Genomic DNA, 19,816 nt, shown 5'->3' with positions numbered 1-19,816 from the left:
TGCAAAGGGCTGAGGCAATGAAGGGTCTGTTAATCCTACCTCCTAATAGATACAGGGCTGCTATGATTTGTTTAAGAGGCTTGTGTTTTGCCTAGAATCTGGCAGGAGATGGTAGAGCAAATATGACATACTTCTAAGTAACCCATGGACTGAAAACATTTTGAATTGAAAGAAAATAAAAATGTGAAAAATAAAAATGTGTGGCACACAGTTGAAGCAGTGTTTAGAAAGGAAATGTATACCATGAAATGTTTATATAGAAAAAAAAAGATGTCTCAAATCATGATCCAAGCTTCAAGTTTAAGAAACAAAAGGGAGAATTAAGTCCAAAGCAAACAGAAGGAAGGAAACAATAAACCTGAGGTCAGAAATCAATGAAATTGAAACAGAAGAATAGAGAAAAATCAATGAAACCCTTACAAAAAATATAAAAGAAATTCTTCAGAAAGCAGTTATCTACATAGAGAAAGGAAGAACATTAGAAAAGGAATAAATGAAGGTAAAAAGCAGTTGTCCATACATATGTGGGTCCATTTCTTGAATCTCTTTTCTGTTCCATTGATCTGTTTGTCTATCTTGATGCCAGCATCACACTGACTTGATGACTGTAGCATTATGATAAGCCTTGGAATTATTAGGTAGTGTTAGTGCTCCAACTTTGATCTTTTGCAAAGCTCTTTTGGTTATTCTAGGTCCTTTCCTTTTCTGTTTGAATTTGAGAATCATCTTATACAAAAAGCCTAAAATTTAATTTGGATTGCATTAAATCTGTAAATCAATTTGGAAAGAATTGATATCTTACCAATATCGAGCCTTCCAACCCAAGAACACGGTATGTGTCTCCATTTATTTAGTTCTTTAGTTTCGCACAGCAATGTTTTGATGTTTTCAGTGTAGAGGCTGTACTCGGCAGAGTTCTGAGATGGCCCCAGAAAAAGCACTTCCTGGTATACAGGCCTTCCCTTTGAATATGGGATTTCACTCCTGAAGTAGATTACTAATCAGCTGATTTAGAATTAATAAACAGGGAGATTATTTTGGGTGGGCCTGACTACATTAGGGGAGATAGTAAAAGAGGATGATGTACCACAGAGAAAGACTCCTACTGGCCTCCAAGAAGATGAAAGCTTCCATGAGTTCTACAGCTGCAAGGAACTAAATTCTGTCTGTAAGCTTGAGTGAGCTTGTAACAGATTCCCAAGCACCAGATAAGACCACAGCGCCAGCTGACCCCTTGATTGCAGCCTTGTGAAGCAGAGTGTTCAGTCAAGTTTGCCCAGACTCCGAATACACTGAGATTAAATAAACAGGTGTTTTCCTAAGCCAAAACAATCAATGAAACCAAGAGCTGATTCTTTAAAAAGTGAGGTGGGGACCAAGCCCTATACACTGTTTTGTGGGGAGGGGGCAGAGGTAGAAATGGAGAGGGAGGGAGATGTAAAAAGAGTATTCCTTGACTCTGGTTTCTGTCAAGACTTTGGTAAATCTTCTGACATCCTTGGATCAAAATTTCTTAATTTCTCAAATACATTCTTTGCCTACCTTAGAAGACGAGATAACACCATTGTAAACTGTTTGAATACAGTAATGCTTTACAAATCCAAGGCATTATTAATGTCTATTATTAATATGCCTGCACATAATGAAGAGAAGTCTGAGCAATAAGGTTACCTAAATTAATTCAGTTAATCACTGTTGGGAGGGTGGCACAGATTTATCTATTGATTGCATAAATTATCACATTGAATTCAAAACTATCTAACCCCTCAATATGCTTTGGTGATTTTTAGTCATCCTTTTAATAAAATTCTAAAAAGAAGTCATACACTTAGTACTTACCAGAAAATATATTCCTAATTGGACACCACTGAAATCAACTCAGTGGCCACCCAGAAACAAGGAGTAGAGTAGAAATCCTTGTGACAGTGAAGGTAAAGGTTTCCATGAGGCCCTCCCTTCCAGAGTTTAAAATATCTGCCTCTCCACAGAGTTCAAATGCAAGAGAGTTTTACTTTTCTTCCTTTTCAGTAGTAGCTGGTGATATTTGAAACTGTAAATGTCCCCCAGATGACCTGCAGTCATGGGCAAAGAAAGACAAACACAAAGAGCATTTCCTGGGACTGGAATCATCTAGTCCTTTGTCAAGCTAGGCTTTGTCAAGAGAGAGGCACTTTAGAAATAAGGGGACTGGTAGATTCTGTTTGAGATGACAGTGAGACAATCAAGGAAGAGATTGCTGGTGGGGACAGAGATCCCAGGAAGGTCAGGGGTAAAACAGTAGCCTTGTGTGCCATCTGCACAGCAAAATTTTGCTTAGTAAAAGACAAATGAGTGATGTTTGTACTAACACCCATCCAGACTTACCAAGAAATAAAGCACACAGTCTGCAACATGTACAACTGATCTAAAGCCTAGGCTACTATCCACAGTGAACTCTAATATGAGATATGACTCATGCATAAATATTACAATTGGAAATGTCACCTTTTGTAACAAACCCATACATTTAGGATTGCATAATTCATCACTAAATACTGAGTTAAAATTTGAATTTGTATAGATGTCCTCAATCCTAATTGATGATTTTGAGAGTTAAGAAATGAAATAAACTGTATTTTAAAAAATCATTAATACAGTCTTAGAATCCTTAAATATTACTCATGAACTTGGAAGCAAGTTGGTAAACTTTGAAGAAATGAAGACATTGTGTTTTTCCTCTGTGTTCTATTCCTCATGTTTGTTTGAAGAATTAAGCCTTCTTATCACAATTTGGTGATGCCTGTAGTCATCACAGCACCCAGCTTCAACTAATAATTCGTGGCCACTCTTATTTCATGCACTGCCTTACTGTGCTCCCCCATCCCATGCTACTCTTTGATTTAGAAGCAAATCCAAGATTTTTTATCATGCCATCTGCAAATATCTAAGTGTTCACCTCAAAAATTAATGACAATACCAATATTATGTATAAAAAGACACAATAATTTCTTAGCATCATCAAATATATTCAAACTTCCCTGATTGTCTCCTATTTGTATTTTTGCAGTATGTTTATTGAATCAGAATCCAAGTAAGATCAATATGCAGCAATTGGTTTACTTATTTTAAATCTTTGAGATCCCCTGTGTCTTTTTATCTTGCAATTTTTTGTTGAGCAACCTAGACTGTATGTTCCACAATATTGTCCACAGTTGAGATTTTGCTAACTGTATCTCATGAAGCTATTTAACTGTCCCCTGTGTTTCCTGTAAATTGGTAATTAAAGCTAAAATTTTGATCATACTCAGTTTGAAAATTTGGGCAAAAATTCCTGATAGGTGGTGGTGAGCATCCATTAGAAGACAAAAAGGACTGGTGCTCTCTCTTTTTGTGTTGTAAGTAGTCACTGATGGTCATTGTCAGGACCCAGTATTTCATTAGAGGTTGCAAAATAGTAGTGTTATAATTCTAACATCCCTCTTTCAGTTACTACCTAATACACTTCTCCAAGGAGGAGCTTCCCCTTATCAATTATTTGATTAACATGATGTGCCTTTCATGTAGAAAAGACAAGACAAAAACAGGATTTTTCCCCATTATATTTTAGTTTTCAGAACATCTGTTGGTTCTCTAATACATCTAAAAGAGATCTGAGGGTGACCAATCAGCTTTATTTTTTTAAGTCAGAATGATCATATGGATTAAATATATAAAAATGTTTGATCCATTGCAATTGTTCTTATTCATGATCAAATTGTCCCTCCTCAAGAGACATTTGTTTCCTTTAGAGAAGCTCATAGTAGTCTGAAAGCTTCCTTGATTCCTAGTATAAAAGGATGTTGCAGGCTTATTTTGTACATATGCTGCCTGAGCTCTGATGTGGGCTATTTTCCTAAGAAGCTCAGGTTCCTTTTAATGGAAAATGGTGCTTGAAGACCACAACCTGAACATCAGGGATGTTCAACATTACTGGGTTGATCAATGCTTTTTAGATCTTTTCAGTCTTCAAAGCTAGAAAATAGTTGTGTGTTTTTTTCAAAATGAAAAACAGCAAGGGTTTTTGCTGATATTTCCATTTCAAATTCAAGAATACAAGGTTTTTACTTAACCTCATCTATATTATATCTCCTTTTTTCCATGCCAAAAATCCTGATTTCAAACACCATCAACATAAATACTCATTTGCTTCATCTCACACTCACACACAACATCACCAAAATTACAACCCAACACGACCAAGATATTTTTACAGTTCTTTCTGTCCTTAGCATCTATCCCTCTAGGAATGGAAAGTCAAATTATCATGTTTAATTGCAATCATATGGAACAGTTCCTCTCTGTACAGTTATGCCAAAAACTTGTTACATAGTTTGGTTCAGCTGTTTCACATTGCCTTTTTATTTTTAGGGATTGCTTTTTAAATTTAATTTTGCATTATAATTATGTGAAACAATTACATGCTTCCAGATTCATATCTATAAAACAAGGTATATTCATAGAAGCCCTACTTCTACCCCTCCCCTGTTATCTTGTTGTCTTGTTTCCTGCTCCCCTTTCCCATTGATAATCTTTCTTAGAATTTTTAGCTTTAGGCTTATCCTTCCTTTTTAATGGAAGTAAATATACATATATGAATATGTATATTCATAACCCCCTTTCTTAAATAAATGATAACATATACACTTCTGTACACCTTGCTTTTCCCACGTGAAAATATATGCTGGAAACCACTCCTAAAAGTATATAGAGATGGAACTCTTTCCTTACTATAGCTACATAGCACTCTGTGGTGTAAGCATATCACAATTTTTCAGTCTCCCATTGATGGAACTTGGGTTGCTTCCAGTCTTCTGCTGTAATGTATTATAATAAATAACCTTACATATATGTCTTCCTATAGCTTTTACCATTATATTTTGGGGATGGATTTGTAAAGTGGGATTAGTAATTCAAAGGGTAAACGCACATGTCATTTTGTTAGAAATGACCAAATTCGCCTTCACAGGTACATTTTGCATCTCCACCAGCAATGTATGAGAGCAAGAGCATGTGCTTTGTGTGGTAAAATTTGTGCTAATTTTAGAGATCAAAGGAAAACAAGTTCTCCCTCTCAAATTAGGTTTATAGTCAGAAAATAATCTTCCTTGTCCTCTCCTACAATCCAGTTAGCTTAATACTTCCTGTTGGCAGTCTCTGGGAATTACCCACAATGCCAATAAATTGCTCCTGTACACAGAGAGCAATGGGAACTAATTATTTCAAGGGGCCGGAATTGGCCCACCTCACACCTTCCCAGTGGGACAGGAAGTGATACTAGCTGCACAAGCTGCATACAACTGCAGTGGCCAGAGTCCCACGGGGCAGAAGCCTAGCAGGCATGCACTTAGAATTATCACACTACATAATGGGAGCTGCAGATACACAGGCAATAAAATAATCTGCTTTGAATGTTCTTGTCTTTATGTCACCACCTGCTGAGACACCTACTTGGGATCCTTCCCATCTTTGTTGTTGAATTCAGGCTTGCCTACCCTGTATCCAGGCCCCCCCGCCAAACAAATCATCCTTCAGTCTATTCTTCCCTGCATGGTTCCTCTGTTAGCTTAGCTGTTGCCGAGCTAAGCTGTTTGCCATTCTTTATATTTGCAAAGACTTTTTCTTCCTCTGGTGTATGGGTTTAGCATTTCTTGTTCTAGGGGTGAACCCTAGGGTTTGGCCAATCCATTCCATTCACCTCCTCACAAAACCAGTCAGTGCCAAACTCCACCAGAACCCATTCTCTCTTCAGCAATTATCTCATGAACTGTCGGTCACTTGAGGACTGATGTCTCCCTACATCCACAAGAAGCTCTAAAACAATTAGCGTTATATTCTGCGTGTGGCATGGGATTAATACATGTTGGAAGCCTGACTACTTAGCATTTAAGTTTATGGCCAATACATAGCAATCTTGGAGTTAAATCTAAAACCACAAAAGAGATTCACCATTCCCTCTGGAAAGAGTAGCAAACGAAAGATCTTTACTCATGCACCTGGGACAGTCTGTCTCCACACACTGTGAAACCAGGGTGAAAATATCAGACTGTTAAAAGTTACCTAAACAAAGTACCAATAGGAAAAATAAAAAATCTCACCACAAATACTACAGATACACTGAGTTGAGAACTATCTAGTTCACAGGATGACAGCTTATTAAAAAGAGGAAAATTCAAAACTATATAACCAATATTATGAATAATTTATAAGGAAAACATATACATACATAAGATTTACATATACACATGCTTATGAAAATATAGATGTTAGCAGTATTTCTTAGTGGTGTGTTTACAGGTTTTTAATTTTTTCCTTATTTACTTTTGCTGTATACAGTACGCCTTTATAATGAGCATGCATTCCTTTCCTGATAAGAAAAAAGCCTAAGACATAAAATATTTATGTGAAATGCAGTACAGCAGTTGTGTGTTAAATACACTTCAAATACATAGATGTAATGTAGAAATCTGAATTTGATCAGCGTCTAGCACACCAAAGGAGGAAAGGGAGTTTTAGAAGTGAAAGATTCTAAAATCAACTCAAAAGCAATCACTGTTTTAATCTTGAGCCAATATTGGGATAGGCATTATTTATAGTCATAATTTTCAAAGATCAAAGCAGCCTTCCCTTCTGCACTGTCAAAACAAAGAGAAGAGATGAACTTGCTGAATCCACATTTTAAATGCACACAGAGAATTAGCACATGGTATCTTACTTTGTTTGTAATGGTAGGATGTTGACTAGAAGAGAGATGAAGGCAAAGTATCAGAAACAGAAGCACAATGTCAATCTTTAATCTCTTGCCTCAATGATAAGGAGAGGTATTGCCGTGCACCTCCATCCAAGGACAATTGAATGATTCCAGTGTGTTTCTATAAGAAAGAGAAGGCCTTTGAGAGCAAACACATTTCAAGAGTGGGACTTTTTGAAGAATAAACTTACTTTCCTTCTGAAGCTTATAAAGTGGTAATGGAAGGAGGCAGTGGAAATTATAGGGGTTCAGCACTATAGGAGGGTGCTTTTTTTAATGAGTTGCCCCAGGCAAACATACCTAATCAACCTCCACTATTCATTCTGCTGCTGCCTACATCTTTGCAAACTGGTTCTCATTTTTATGCCTTAATAAGCTAAAAACACTGGAAACTCTTTTACATTTTTAATTTTTCAAAACTTACCTAACCATATGTCATTTCTAAAGATGACTCCTTCCTGTTTGGGTTGTTAGCTCCTTTAGCAAAGACAGAAAGAGCTCAGGGGCCTCCCCAGTTTTTCCTTCTCTTCCTTCCACTCTATCTATCTCATTGCTTGTTCATCCAAATGGATATCTAGAAAACTTGATAGGTGACTCCAAAGTAGTCATATTTTCTCCTTCTCCTCAAAAAGGAAAACACTCTCTGAAATTGAAACATGCTTTCTCCCCCGACTGCCCCAGTGTACTGGGACTGCATGCATTCCTAGAGATAATGAATCAGATGGGGGTAATCTGTAACTTTTTAAGGTTCTAACAAACTGCTTCCTGTCCTTCAGCTTTCATTGCCAATCCAGCACTATATGAGTCAGCTAAGGCTACAATAATTCTGTGTAACAAACAAGCCCCAAATACAATAAATCCACATGCATTTATATCTTGCTCACCATCTGTGGGTGGGCTACGGCTCAGCTAGGATAAGATGGGATTTTCTGGGCTTTTCTCCAAACTGTGAGTTGGGTTTGGGTACACTCTTCTAGTCTCCTCATTCTAGGAGCAGCGCCTACTCAAATCATTGTTCTTCTTATGGCAGATGGCAGAAATGTAAGAGACCAAGCCAAACACACAAGCACATTTCAAGTTTCTGTGCATGTATGTATTAGCTTGTTTGGGCTGCCATAATAAAATACCACAAACTAAGTGACTTAAAACAACAGAAATATATTCTCTCTTAGTTCTTGAGGCTAGAAGTCCAAAATCAAGGTGCTGGCAGGGCAAGTTTCCTCTGAAGGCTCTAGGAAAGAATCCTTGCAATCTTCTTCCAGTTTCTGGTGGCTCCCAGCACTGCTTGGTGTTCTTTGCCTGGTAGCTACACCACTCCAATCTCTGCCTCCATCATCACATGGCCCTCTTCCTTGTGTGTGTTTCTATAGCCAAATCTCCTTCTCCTTTCTCTTGTAAAGACATCAGTCATTGTATTTAGGGCCCACCCTAATTTTTTTTTACCTCATCTTAACTTGATTACATTGCAAAGATCCTACTTCCAATAAGGTCATATTTGCAGGTTCCAAGTAGACATGAATTTGGGGGAAACACTATTTAACCCACTATAATGCCACATCTACTAACTTTCTACTGGTCAAAGCAAATCACACAGTGAAGTCCAAAAATCAACAGTGTGGGGAAAAGCACACTCCGCATATTAAAATGGAGAGTACCACAAATCATATGGCAAAGCAAATGAATGTATCATTTGATTACAGAGTAGGAACAAAAAGTTGGAAACAGTAATCCAACCCACCAGAGTTATCAGAATATTAATAAATAAGCTTCAAATATTTTACACAACTATGTCTTATTTTACAGTTCACGTCTGGATTATTTACATGTGTTGAAGATGATGGGCCATCATTGGGTGGTGCTAATGGCTACACATTCATATCCACTGAGAGGCCAACTTCCTATAGCTATGCTTTATAACAAGAAAGTTGCATTTCCAAAGACTCTCAGAAAAGTTCTTTTTGTTTCTCATTGGACCAAATTAATTCAGGCCAGATTATCTGCAAACTAGGGCAGAAATGATTAGATGAGACTAATCAGAACCCCAAAGTCTGGGGTCAACCATATTCCCCTGAAGTGTATGGGTTTGTGTGAGAGTGAATGACACCTGGATAAATGGAGATTTATTTAGGAATTGAGAAGGAGAGGGTGGATGCCAAGATGATGACCAACATTTCAGATTCTGGGAGGTAGGCCCCTTGGGTAGAGAATAGGATCATTCTGCTCACCACAGAGGAATATTTCCCACTGGAATGTAATACACTGGAACTCCAATTATACAACTGTCTCTTGTCATTTCTTTACTTTTAATCAACTCTTTTGTATTAAAACCTTGGCTGAGAAGGCTAAGGGATAAACCCAGTCACTGGAACAAGTTACATTCCCCCAAGTTCGGTTTCTAATCAACATTAAGGCCTCCTCAGTCTAGGGCACCATGAATTGACTTAATCTGAATAATAAGAAAAAAATGATTGTGTAATATGCATTAACACACTATCTACATGTATTCAACCACAAAATGAGAGATTCATGAGCCAGCATTGCCAGCTTTTTCTTACGTGTTTTGCTTATTCTATCAGGAACTCTCTTTGTATCCAACTTAAATTTCTTATTCTCCACTTTAAACTTATTTCCTCTTGCTATTTCTCCAAAAGTGTTGCCAAACAGGATACATATTGTCATCTGCATCACATATGCACAAAAGGTACTACTGAAGAGAAAGGGATTCAGTCCTACATCAACAAATGAACTCTCAAAATCCCTTCCATACCTAAAAGCCTCTGAAACAGCATTACCTTGATTATTAGGAGAAGTAAACCTGAAATATCCTGGAGTATAAATGTCAAACACTGAGCCTGTGGGCCAGCTCCAGCCTACAGAAGGTCATCATTCAATGGCACAACTTCATTGTAAACAACTTTATTTCAGTTGGCATATTTTGTGTGTGTGTGTGTGAGAGATATTAGTTCAGCCCATCAGGATTTTCACAAGGGAAAATTGATCCATGAGTAAATTTGATTTGACATCCTGGTCCTAAGGAAACAAAATGACATTTTTGAAATTATAAGATTAATGTACTAAATGATTATTATTTACCCCAAACTAAACCCTTGGAAGTTCCAGCAAAATTGAGGCATCAACTGTCAGAAGCTGCAAAATACTGAAGGCAGCATACACATTGCAGCTCAGTGCTGTGTGTGTGTGTGTGTGTGTGTGTGTGTGTGTGTGTGTGTGTGTGTTTCCTAAATAGCAGAGTCCTATAAACAAACTACATTTGCACATTGAGCAACATGGGATTCTGATTCTGAATTTCTCAGTCCGCTTTATATACGTTACTCATAGTTTTTCCAAAGATTCTTCTTAGTTTTGGCAGATTTTTTTCAAGAACCAATTCAAAATGAAGATTGGTTTTTGCATGATGTTACCAAAAGGTGATGTCATTTTCTTTTCTCTCCCTTGTGTCAAGAAAAATGGATACTAATATTGGACTTAATTCACCCTTAACACACAGACAGGCAATCTCTATACATACAATGTTAGCCAACCTGAAGTTGCCAGATAAAGTCATTAGACCCCTGGATAAAATAAAACTTGCAGGGATAGGCTTCCTTACTCCCCTGAGAAATTATCCATATTTTCAACTCTTTTTTAAACAATACTATAGTGATTATTTCTAACATCAATGTTAAAATATAGCTTTTTACTTTAGTTAAAAAGGGATCAACTGAAATCTCATGTAAAAATCCAAAGGAAATTGTATTTATGATAAAACTCAACCCTTACTCCTAAACTCTTTAGTTATAAGCAGTGTCTCTTTTTGCTAACATATATGACTGTGTTTTTCAATATGATATTGTCAACTGCTCAAATCAATCATAATGCATGTCTCCAGTGGCCCATATTTCAGGAACAATACATCTGTATGCCAATGTGGCTAGAAAAGTAGTCAGAAGTGGCAAGGAGAGGAAGGAAAAGGCCTTAGGAAAAGAATGAGGAAAATATTTGACAATTTAAAAAATAGTATTAGCAATTCATTTTCTCCAAAAGAGTAATAACAAATAAGCTATAGCCTAAAAAGTTCATATTCTGAATTACCTATGTTTAGTTTATCTGAAACATTTTCCAAGCAATGAGTTTGGCCCACCCATGTTCAATCCGTAACTGGGAATCATGACAAAGCCCCATGTAAGCAGTGGTCATAAAGCATATGGTTAAAGAAGACAACCCCAGCCTCTGCCAGGTCACCTTAACAGGCCTGGTTGAGACTTTGGATGGCATAGGACTACCAACACCTATCTGGGAAGGCCTCATAACAATGCACCGCCAATGTCACCTTAAAGAAAAGACAAGCTTGAAGACCATGACCTGAAGGGTGGAGGATGCAGAAGAAAGCTGGAAGGAGCCTCGGGTATGAATACTCAGTTTCAGGAAGGTATTGAAGTGTAAGGTAAGTGGAGAAGTAAAGCACTTAGAGGAGGGGAAGCAAATGAAAAGGTCTTCCCTGAAATTTACTCATCTTGAATAGACCAATTATCATCTTCACCAGAGCCTTAGTAATTGAGAACACCCCAGTTAGGGCTCCATTTATTAAAACAGCAAGAAAATAACCTAGGGTCCTAGTACCATCTCAGCTTGAACTGTCCCATTTGCCTCTGAGGGCAGAGAAGAACCAGGGTTGTCCTGAGCTGTGTCAAGATCAAGTAAGAAATTTTCCTGGTGAGAATTCTACCCATCCACAACCTATATTAATCCCTGGAACATGGGAGATAAGATTTCCCTTCCTCTCATAAAGGCCTGTTTTAGTCACCTACTGCTGAAATAAAGCTATGTAAGAAGTAACCCCAGACTCAGTGGTTTAAAACAATACTCATATATTTCTGACTTACAGGTCTGTGGATTATCTGTGGATGTGTTGGACTTTGCTGGTATTGACTAGCCTTGGCTCCAGGCTGTGAGTTGGTTCAGGTCTGTTCCATGTGTTTCCTACTTATGGGATCAGTGGTTACACACATCATGTTTTTCTCATGGTGATGGCAGAAACCCAAGACAGTCCAACAGGAACATGCAGTTCAGAACTGTAAGGCCTTGGCTCAGAACTGGCATACTAAAAACATCTTCCCACATTTCCTTGGCCAAATCAAGTGACATGGCTTAGCACAACATAAATGTGGTGGTGAAATATACTCCATTCACAATTGTACCATGATAAACATAGGAAGGGAAGGAAGAATTGTAAGCAAATACAATCTACCAAGATTGAGAGCTCTACTCCTGGGGGCTCAATGTAAGCTTCCCAGTCACTTGTATGCAATCTTTTAAGAGTATAAACTAAATACCCATTGACAGATGAATGGATAAACAAAATACACTGTACACAGACAGTGGAATATTATATAGCCTTAAACAGGAAGGAAATCCTGACACAGTTTACAACATGGATGAATCTTGAAAACATTTTTAAGTGAAAGAAGCCAGACACAAAAGGACAGATATTATATAATTCTATTTACAGGAGTTTCTTGAATAGGCAAATTCATAGAGACAGAAAGTAGAATTGTGCTTGGCAGGGGCTGAGGAGAGGGGAATATGTGGAGTGATTGCTCAGTGGGTACAGAGTTTCTGTTTGGATGATTAAAAAGTTGTTGAGATGGGTGGTGGTGATGGTTGCACAACAATATGAATATAGTCAATATCACTCAATTATACACACGAAAATGGTTAAAACACTAAATTTTATGTTATGTAGATTTTACCACAATAAAAGAAGAATGTGACTAGAGAAGTTAACATATGTGTAGCAGTAAACAATAGGCTCACACACGAATTGGTCCATTTTATCCTCACAACCATTTGGGGATAAGATTCATTCTCCATTAAGGAAGAGGCCACATGCTCAAGGGGCCCCTTGAAGGAATAGCCAAAACATAAAGAGAAGCCCACATCTTCCTCTTCACATCTGAGTTAAAAAGGCCAGGCTTGGCAATGACTTTGCATTAAGGTGAACTTGAGTACCACTCAGCCTGTAATTACATGTCTCAGACATTTGGTGCTGCCTTTGCCAATAAGGTTACATTCCCTCAAGTGGTGTAAGCTAATAGACACCAGGTCAACCTATACAATCCTAGGACATTACTATTTTAAATCTGGTTCTAAATGCTCACTAAGTAGAGTCTTCAAAAGAAATTTTATCTGAGGTACAATGAGTTGAAAAAATGTACTTAATTAATTCTAAGGGTTGTTTTTCAATTCACCAAGAAATTGGCATTTTCCTTAAGAAAAAAAGACAGCTCTTGAATTTCCCCCTCTCAGTTCAGTACTGAGGTTATTAGAAAGCATTTTGTATTATATTTTAGATTTCAGCCTCACTGTGTTACCGAAAAGCATCTTCGATACAGGAACAATGTCAGTGCTTGATGTTCTGAGGGCTGCTTCTCTACTTAAAGGCTGGTGTTTAATTTCGAGAGACTGTAATTCAGGCCAGAAATCATAACTTCACACTGAACGATAATTTTCTGCACCTCTCCTTCACAGCTAGCACAAAGAAAATGGAAGAAATTCTCATAGAAAGGAAAGGTAAGGAAGGAGAGGAAGATTACCTGGATTTCCAGATCAGCTAGTATCTCACTCAGCTATCACTTGAGAGGTTTCTGCTATGAGACGGCAGGGCAATCTTTCCATTATCTGTCCTTTTTGTAAGAAACACTTGATGAAACATTAAGCTAATCCCTAAATACACTGCTCTGCAGGTACAAATCGAACTGGATGAGTGCTTCATTTTTCAAATTGAATGAATGCTATATTATTCAGTTATACAAAGCAATATGCCAACAGATACCTGAATAACACACTATCCAGTGGTTATCATGAATAGGTTTTAATGCTATCTTGCAAATGCCTGGAATAGATCTAGTGTACTATATTAAAAAGTGTCTTTCTTCATTAGAGAGAGAGAGAGATTTTGGCACTGATACTTGATGCACTGTTAAAAGCTTTCCACTTCCTTTACCTTCCATCTCCATCCTGCTTCTCTATTTAGTTTGGAGCAAGAAACCTTAAGAGATCCTGGGGCTTCCTCTCTATAATGACAATTGACAAATTACAGACATTTTTATAGCTGTATTCAACACTATAGTCTAAATGTCACAGGGCCACAGGGAAGTTGTATAGAGGAAGACAGGATCATAATAATAATAACATTTGTTCACTGCTTACTATATCAGTTACTGTTCTAAGTGCTTTAAACCTATTAAGTCACCAAAACTTCACCATACCCTTATGCGAATGGGCACTACCCTTATCCTGATTGTACAGACCAAGAAACCAAGGTATAGACAGGTTAGGTAACTTGCCTAAGGCCACAGAGCTACTGAGCAGAACAACTGGAATGCAAACCCAGGCAGTCTGGAGCCCTGCTTTAACCTCCACACCACACTTCCTGTCTACAGAGCATGGTATTCTGGGACCCTTGTGTCTGCGTGGCTGTGAAGCACAGCTTCATCCAGGGGAAGGAATCATTACAATCAGCATTCCTCAAGGCATTCCTAGACCTTTTACTCCTTCTACTTTAGATTCTCTCTGATTAATGTCTTGGCATCAATTACTATTTATGTGCAGATTACTCATAATATCTCAGACCCAGAAATCCAAACCATCCTTTTAAATATCTCAAAGCCATCTCAAGCTCAACATCTTTACTTGTGGTCTTCCTGCTCAAATCTGGACCTCTTTCTGTATTTCTTGTCCCAGTGAATGGTACCAACATTGATTAAACTATGTAATCCTGAAATCTAAAAATAGTCCTTGATCCCTTCATTTGTCACCACCCGCAGATCTAATCCATCATTAAGTTCCATTAACTTTACCTCCTAAATATTTCTCAAATTTAGTCACATCTTTTTATCTTTACCACTACTGCTCTCAGCTGAACTATGCAACTATGTAATAAATTCCTAACCAGTCTCCCTACATACATTCTTGAATCCCCTCAGTTTGTCTCCAAACTCTACTTAGTATGGCCTTCCTTAAACTCAATTTTCATTAAATTACTCATGTGCTTAAGACCCTTTAGTGGCTTTCCATTGCTCTTAGGTTAAAGGATAAAACTTCAACTTGATCTGCAAGATCCTGAATGGTATGGCTCTCATACGCTATAGCCTTGTTTCTCATCATTCTCGTCACTACATTTCTCAAGACTCATACCCACCCTCCAAGCTCACTCTGCTACAGAACTTTAATGCATGCCCATCTGCCTAAAATGCTCTTCTTATCTGTCCTCTTTGCACATGTAACTCTTATTCATCCTTTAAATTTCAGCTTAATACCCATTGCCCTGACTTCCTTCTCCAAAACAAAGCTCTCCTGTATAAATTCTCATAATTTAGAACCCTTAGGTAGTAAGACACTGAAACAGACATTGGTATCTTCCTAACTGCCATTTCACCTCATCATTCATGTTGACACAAACCCCGTTTTGTTCAGATGCTGGGCACCTGTGTTTCAGGAGCCATTCCCCAACCCAAAGGTGTGGCTTTTCTAGTATAGGTCAATCATGTCAATTCTATTCTCCCTACCAGCCATTGAATCAGAAATGGGCAGGTGAAGCAACCCTTGCTAATGAGAAGTAAAAGGATGTAGAGATGGGGAGTGGGCCTTCTGGGAAAGAACAAGATAGGACTCATGTCTTCCTGTCTTTGGATGCAATCGTAAGAAGATATGATGCCTACGAATCTTTCAACCTTTTATGACCATGAGAAGAGAATATAAATAATACTTCTGGTTGTGTGGTTATGTGGCAAGTTGAATTACGGATTCCAATTCTTCATTCCTCTGTAATAGATAGCCGCACCCTTGCCATGTCCTCATGGTGGGAAGAGGGGTCTTTCCTGCCCCTTGATTTAGGGCTTGTTCATGTGACTTGTTTTGACCAATGGGATGTTAGCAGGTATGAAGAAAGCAAAGGCACAGTATGTATTCACATGGTTTGGTCAGCTTTCTTGTTCTCCCCAGTGATCCACCATGAGAAGCTGCTTTCCCTTTCAGCTTGGTACCAGAATCCATATGTATAAAGTAGGCCTAAGCTTAATCCACACCCTAAAGCAGAGCTGCCTCTGCCAGTTCATGGACCCACAGTCTAAAGTACAGCTGCCCCAGCTGACCTGCAGAACTAAGATCTTCAGAAGTGTTTTCTGTTAGATGCCATTGAGTTTTGGGGGAATCTGTTATGGAGCATTTTTATGGCGATTGCTGGCTGACACATCAGTAAAAGCATCCTAACTATTGCAGACATTAAATAATCATATAATTAAATATAATTCTCCCACGCTAGATTACAAGGTCCAGAGGGCAGCAACTGTGTCTATTTTTGTTCTCCATTGAATTCCAGCACAGTAGATTGCATAGTAAGTATTTATTGAATGAATGCTATTAATGAGAAAGAAAGGCTGAAATAAGAGACACCAAAAATGTTAAAATCAGATGATAAGATAATAAGTAATGTTTATATCTTCATTCTGTTCTGTATTATAATAAGACTTTTGTGTATTATAATAATGTTTTTGTATAATAATCATGAATTGCCTTTACAATCAGGAATAAAATTTTTTAAAAATTACTCCCACTAAGCAGAAAATATATAATTATTTGGAAAGAAATACTACCCTGGGTCAAACAAGAAGTCATTTGCATGAGTTAAATTTACATATAGCTCTGAATTCAGGAGGTTATAAATTCACACAAAGGTGTCAGAACAATAAATAAGGTCTTGGTTAGCTCCAAGATTTAAGACCTGGCTGAGACACACTATGTTTTGCTTTACTTTCTGGGATCAGAGAGAAATGTCTGAGGTAAGCCAATAAAAAAGCACAGGAATTTAGGGAGATTGGGTCAAAGGGACATGCTAGGAAGCTACTGGTTGTTGACAAATTATGTCCTTCACACTCATTTTACAAATTTTTACTGAATGATTTCTAAGGGTATCTCTCTAGCCACAACTCCTCACCTTCCCTCTCCTTCCACCTCCAATTTCCCTGCTGTCTGTCCTCACCCCACCCTCTAAGGTCCTTGCTCTCTTCTCAGGATCCTTTAGGCCCCTCCTGGCTTCACTTGGTCCCTTTGATGACTGGATCTCATGGTTCAAGGATGCAACAATGAAAAGCAAGGAACTAGATTAAAACCAACCATATGGATCATTCTTCAAAGGATAGCATTGGATAAAATCTAAAAACTAAGAAAAAAATCAATGTATTATAGAAGATAGTTTCTATAAGTTTAAAATGTACCTATTCACATGTGTCTTTTAGGTTAGTTACATATATAAGGACATGTATTAAACATTTAAGATGGTGCCTAATGGGAGAGAATAATGAGTGTGGGCATAGAGGATAAATGGTAGAAGGAAAGAAGGAAGAGAAAACTCATTTGTAAGGGTAGAAAACAGACGTCATTCCAAATGTTTAAATGAAGAGGTGTTAATGAAGAGACCAGTGACAATGGTGTGAGGAGGTAGAAGGAAAAGACAAAGAATGGGAAGGTGTATTGGTTTTCTATTGCTGCTGTAAAAAATAACCACAAAAATACCTTTATCTTGCATCTACCTACCACTTCAGCATTTTATTAAAAATAATAATAATAATAAGGGAGAAATGTGGGATTCACATATAAATCAAGTATAAAAATCAAACGAATATTCACATTTGACCTGATTGTTTATAGTTCATGATGCGTGATCAAAACTGAAAGTTTCTGTGATGACTGCCCTTGCACTGTTCACCATGTAAGAACTTATTCACTATGTAAGAATTTGTTCACCATGTAAGAACTTGTTCGTTATGCTTCAGAAGATTGGAGACTGTTGAGAATTAGGCTTGGGGTTGATTAATGATTGTGCAATGAGTCCCCTATACAGAATTTTATTGTTGTTAACAACCATTTGATCAATAAATATGAGAGATGCCCCCTCAAAAAAAAAATAGGGCAAGTTGGTGTTTAAAAGGAAAAAAAAAATGACCACAAATGTAGAGGCTTATAACAAAAGAAACTTCATATCTTACAGTTCTGTAGGTCGGAAGACTGGCATAGATCTCAACAGCCAACATCAAAATGTCAGCAGGGCAACATTCCTTCTGGAAGAATCGGGGGAGAACTTGTTTCCTTGCCTTTTCCAGCTTCTAGAGGCTGTCCACATTCTCTGGCTCATTGTCCCCTTTCTCTGTCTTTAAAGCCAGCAACATCTAATATCTTTCTGACCATGCTTGCATTGTCACATCTCTCTCTGACCACAGGACCTTTTAAGGACCCATGTTATTAGATTGGATCCACCCAGATCATCTAGGGTAGTCTCCCCACCTCAAGTTTCATAACCGTAATCACTTTTGTAAAGTTCTGTTTACCACATAAGGTAACATATGCACAGGTTCCAGGGGTTAGGACGTGGACATATTTGGAGGACCATTACTCTGTTGACCCCAGAAAGCAGTATCAGGAAGCCATTAGCATCCATATGGCTGAAGGAGCAGGGGAAGGAAATGGTATCAAGGGAACTCCAGGGGAGCTGGAATGCAGGCACTGTCAGAAAGGTGCTGCATTGAGAAGGGAGGCAACCATTGCCAGACATTGCTCAAAGCAGCAAGCACATAGAGGAAAACACCCCAACCCCTCCCACCTCACCCCCATTCTCCTCCCAGTGCCTCTCCTTAGGCAAACCTTACCAGAAACCAAGCAGCAAAGGAGCCTGGGTAATGGAGTCTGCAGCAGTTGACTTCCCAAGGCAGACAGAGAAGGAGGAATGCAGTGGCGGGCTGGGGAAAGAGTTCAGCATAGCAAATGAGGAATAACCAGGACAGATGCCGGGAACTGGGAAGAGCGATAAACTCAATTGCCTGCCCTTGAGGTTAAAAAAGACTAATGATCTCCTAGTAACATCAGCTGCTATTTCAAAGCAGAATCAAAAGTTGTGGGGTGGGGGGACTGTGGAAGAAATGCTTCTGGTTTTTTGTTTCTTAAAATGAGCAAGAAAAGATTGGGACTGAGAAAAATCATCAGGCAGGCTACACGGCATTCACTCACATGGCTCCCCTCACTCCCTACCTTGTTGAGCAGGAGAGCCGGGTAGAAATCACCAAACCAAAAGAAGGGGAAGAGGTGGGGAGAAATACAAGATGTGAAGACCCAGCAAAAATGTAGTGGGTGAGTTGACATTTTTTGAGGGGACATATTTGAAACAACTCTTTTCCAAAGTGGTGGAAGTGGCAGAAATTCTCCTTCATAATGTCAGTGTTTGCTTTTAACCTGGATGCTGGTCCACATTAATTTGTAAAATGCTGAAAGTACATATAGCTAGAACAGGATCTTTTACTCCACAAACTGCTAATTTAACTATGAGCTGGATTCTGTTACGAATCTCTCAGAGCTGTCACTCCTAAGACCATTACTCCCTGTCCTCTGATATCATTATTTTTAGAGGACACTTGGCCCCCTTTGATAGCCACTTTATTTTATACCCAAGCTATAAATTTCTCCTTAAGCACAGTTCCTGTCTGATTTTGAAGCTCTGAAAAATCCCACCATGGCTACCTAAAAAGAAAAATTTGACAGATACTGCCAAAATAAAGCAAAAGCTCTTCCTGTTGCATATACACCACAGGTCTGAGACCAACCGCAAAGCCACTCTAGCTTCACCCAGAGTCTCTGAGGGTTTGGAAACATTCTGACATGCAAGATAGTGACTCTGAGGAGCACCCAGCTAGCAACAGCTGGTACTGGCATTTTTATACACACAAAAGGTCCAGGAAACTCAAAATCAAGGCCACGTTGGAGGAGAGGAGGAACAGATAGGGCAGCCCCTATAAATGCGCCAGATTATCTTAGTTCTGGCTCAGCCTTAGAAAAATATGAGCAAGTCTTGTAATTAGTTAAGTGGCTTATTGGTTTTTATCAGAGTGTCCAGCATTCACCTCATAGAATAGAATCCATTTATTTTGATTGAACATTTACTTTGTGCCAGGCACTGTAAAAAGCCTATTTAATGCTTCTCAATAAATATGAAGTAATTTCTAT

At 38.3% G+C, this 19,816-nt stretch overlaps 1 long non-coding RNA gene across 1 annotated transcript in view; it reads right to left on the bottom strand.

Annotated features, from left to right (window-relative positions):
- LOC118917491 (uncharacterized) overlaps nt 1–18,722 on the bottom strand; it is a 29,831-nt gene extending 11,109 nt beyond the window's left edge. The window contains exons 1-2 of the long non-coding RNA XR_005026819.2: nt 18,469–18,722; nt 1,840–2,072 (exon numbers count right to left, since the gene is read on the bottom strand). This is a non-coding gene — a long non-coding RNA (uncharacterized LOC118917491). The remainder of the gene's footprint in view (nt 1–1,839; nt 2,073–18,468) is intronic.
- Nucleotides 18,723–19,816: the final 1,094 nt, after the last annotated feature.

Source organism: Manis pentadactyla, chromosome X (genome assembly GCF_030020395.1).
Source record: "Manis pentadactyla isolate mManPen7 chromosome X, mManPen7.hap1, whole genome shotgun sequence".
In the NCBI taxonomy this organism is placed as follows: domain Eukaryota; kingdom Metazoa; phylum Chordata; class Mammalia; order Pholidota; family Manidae; genus Manis; species Manis pentadactyla.
The sequence above is the reverse complement of the archived record's forward strand: the minus strand, read 5'-3'. Positions and strand labels throughout refer to the sequence as shown.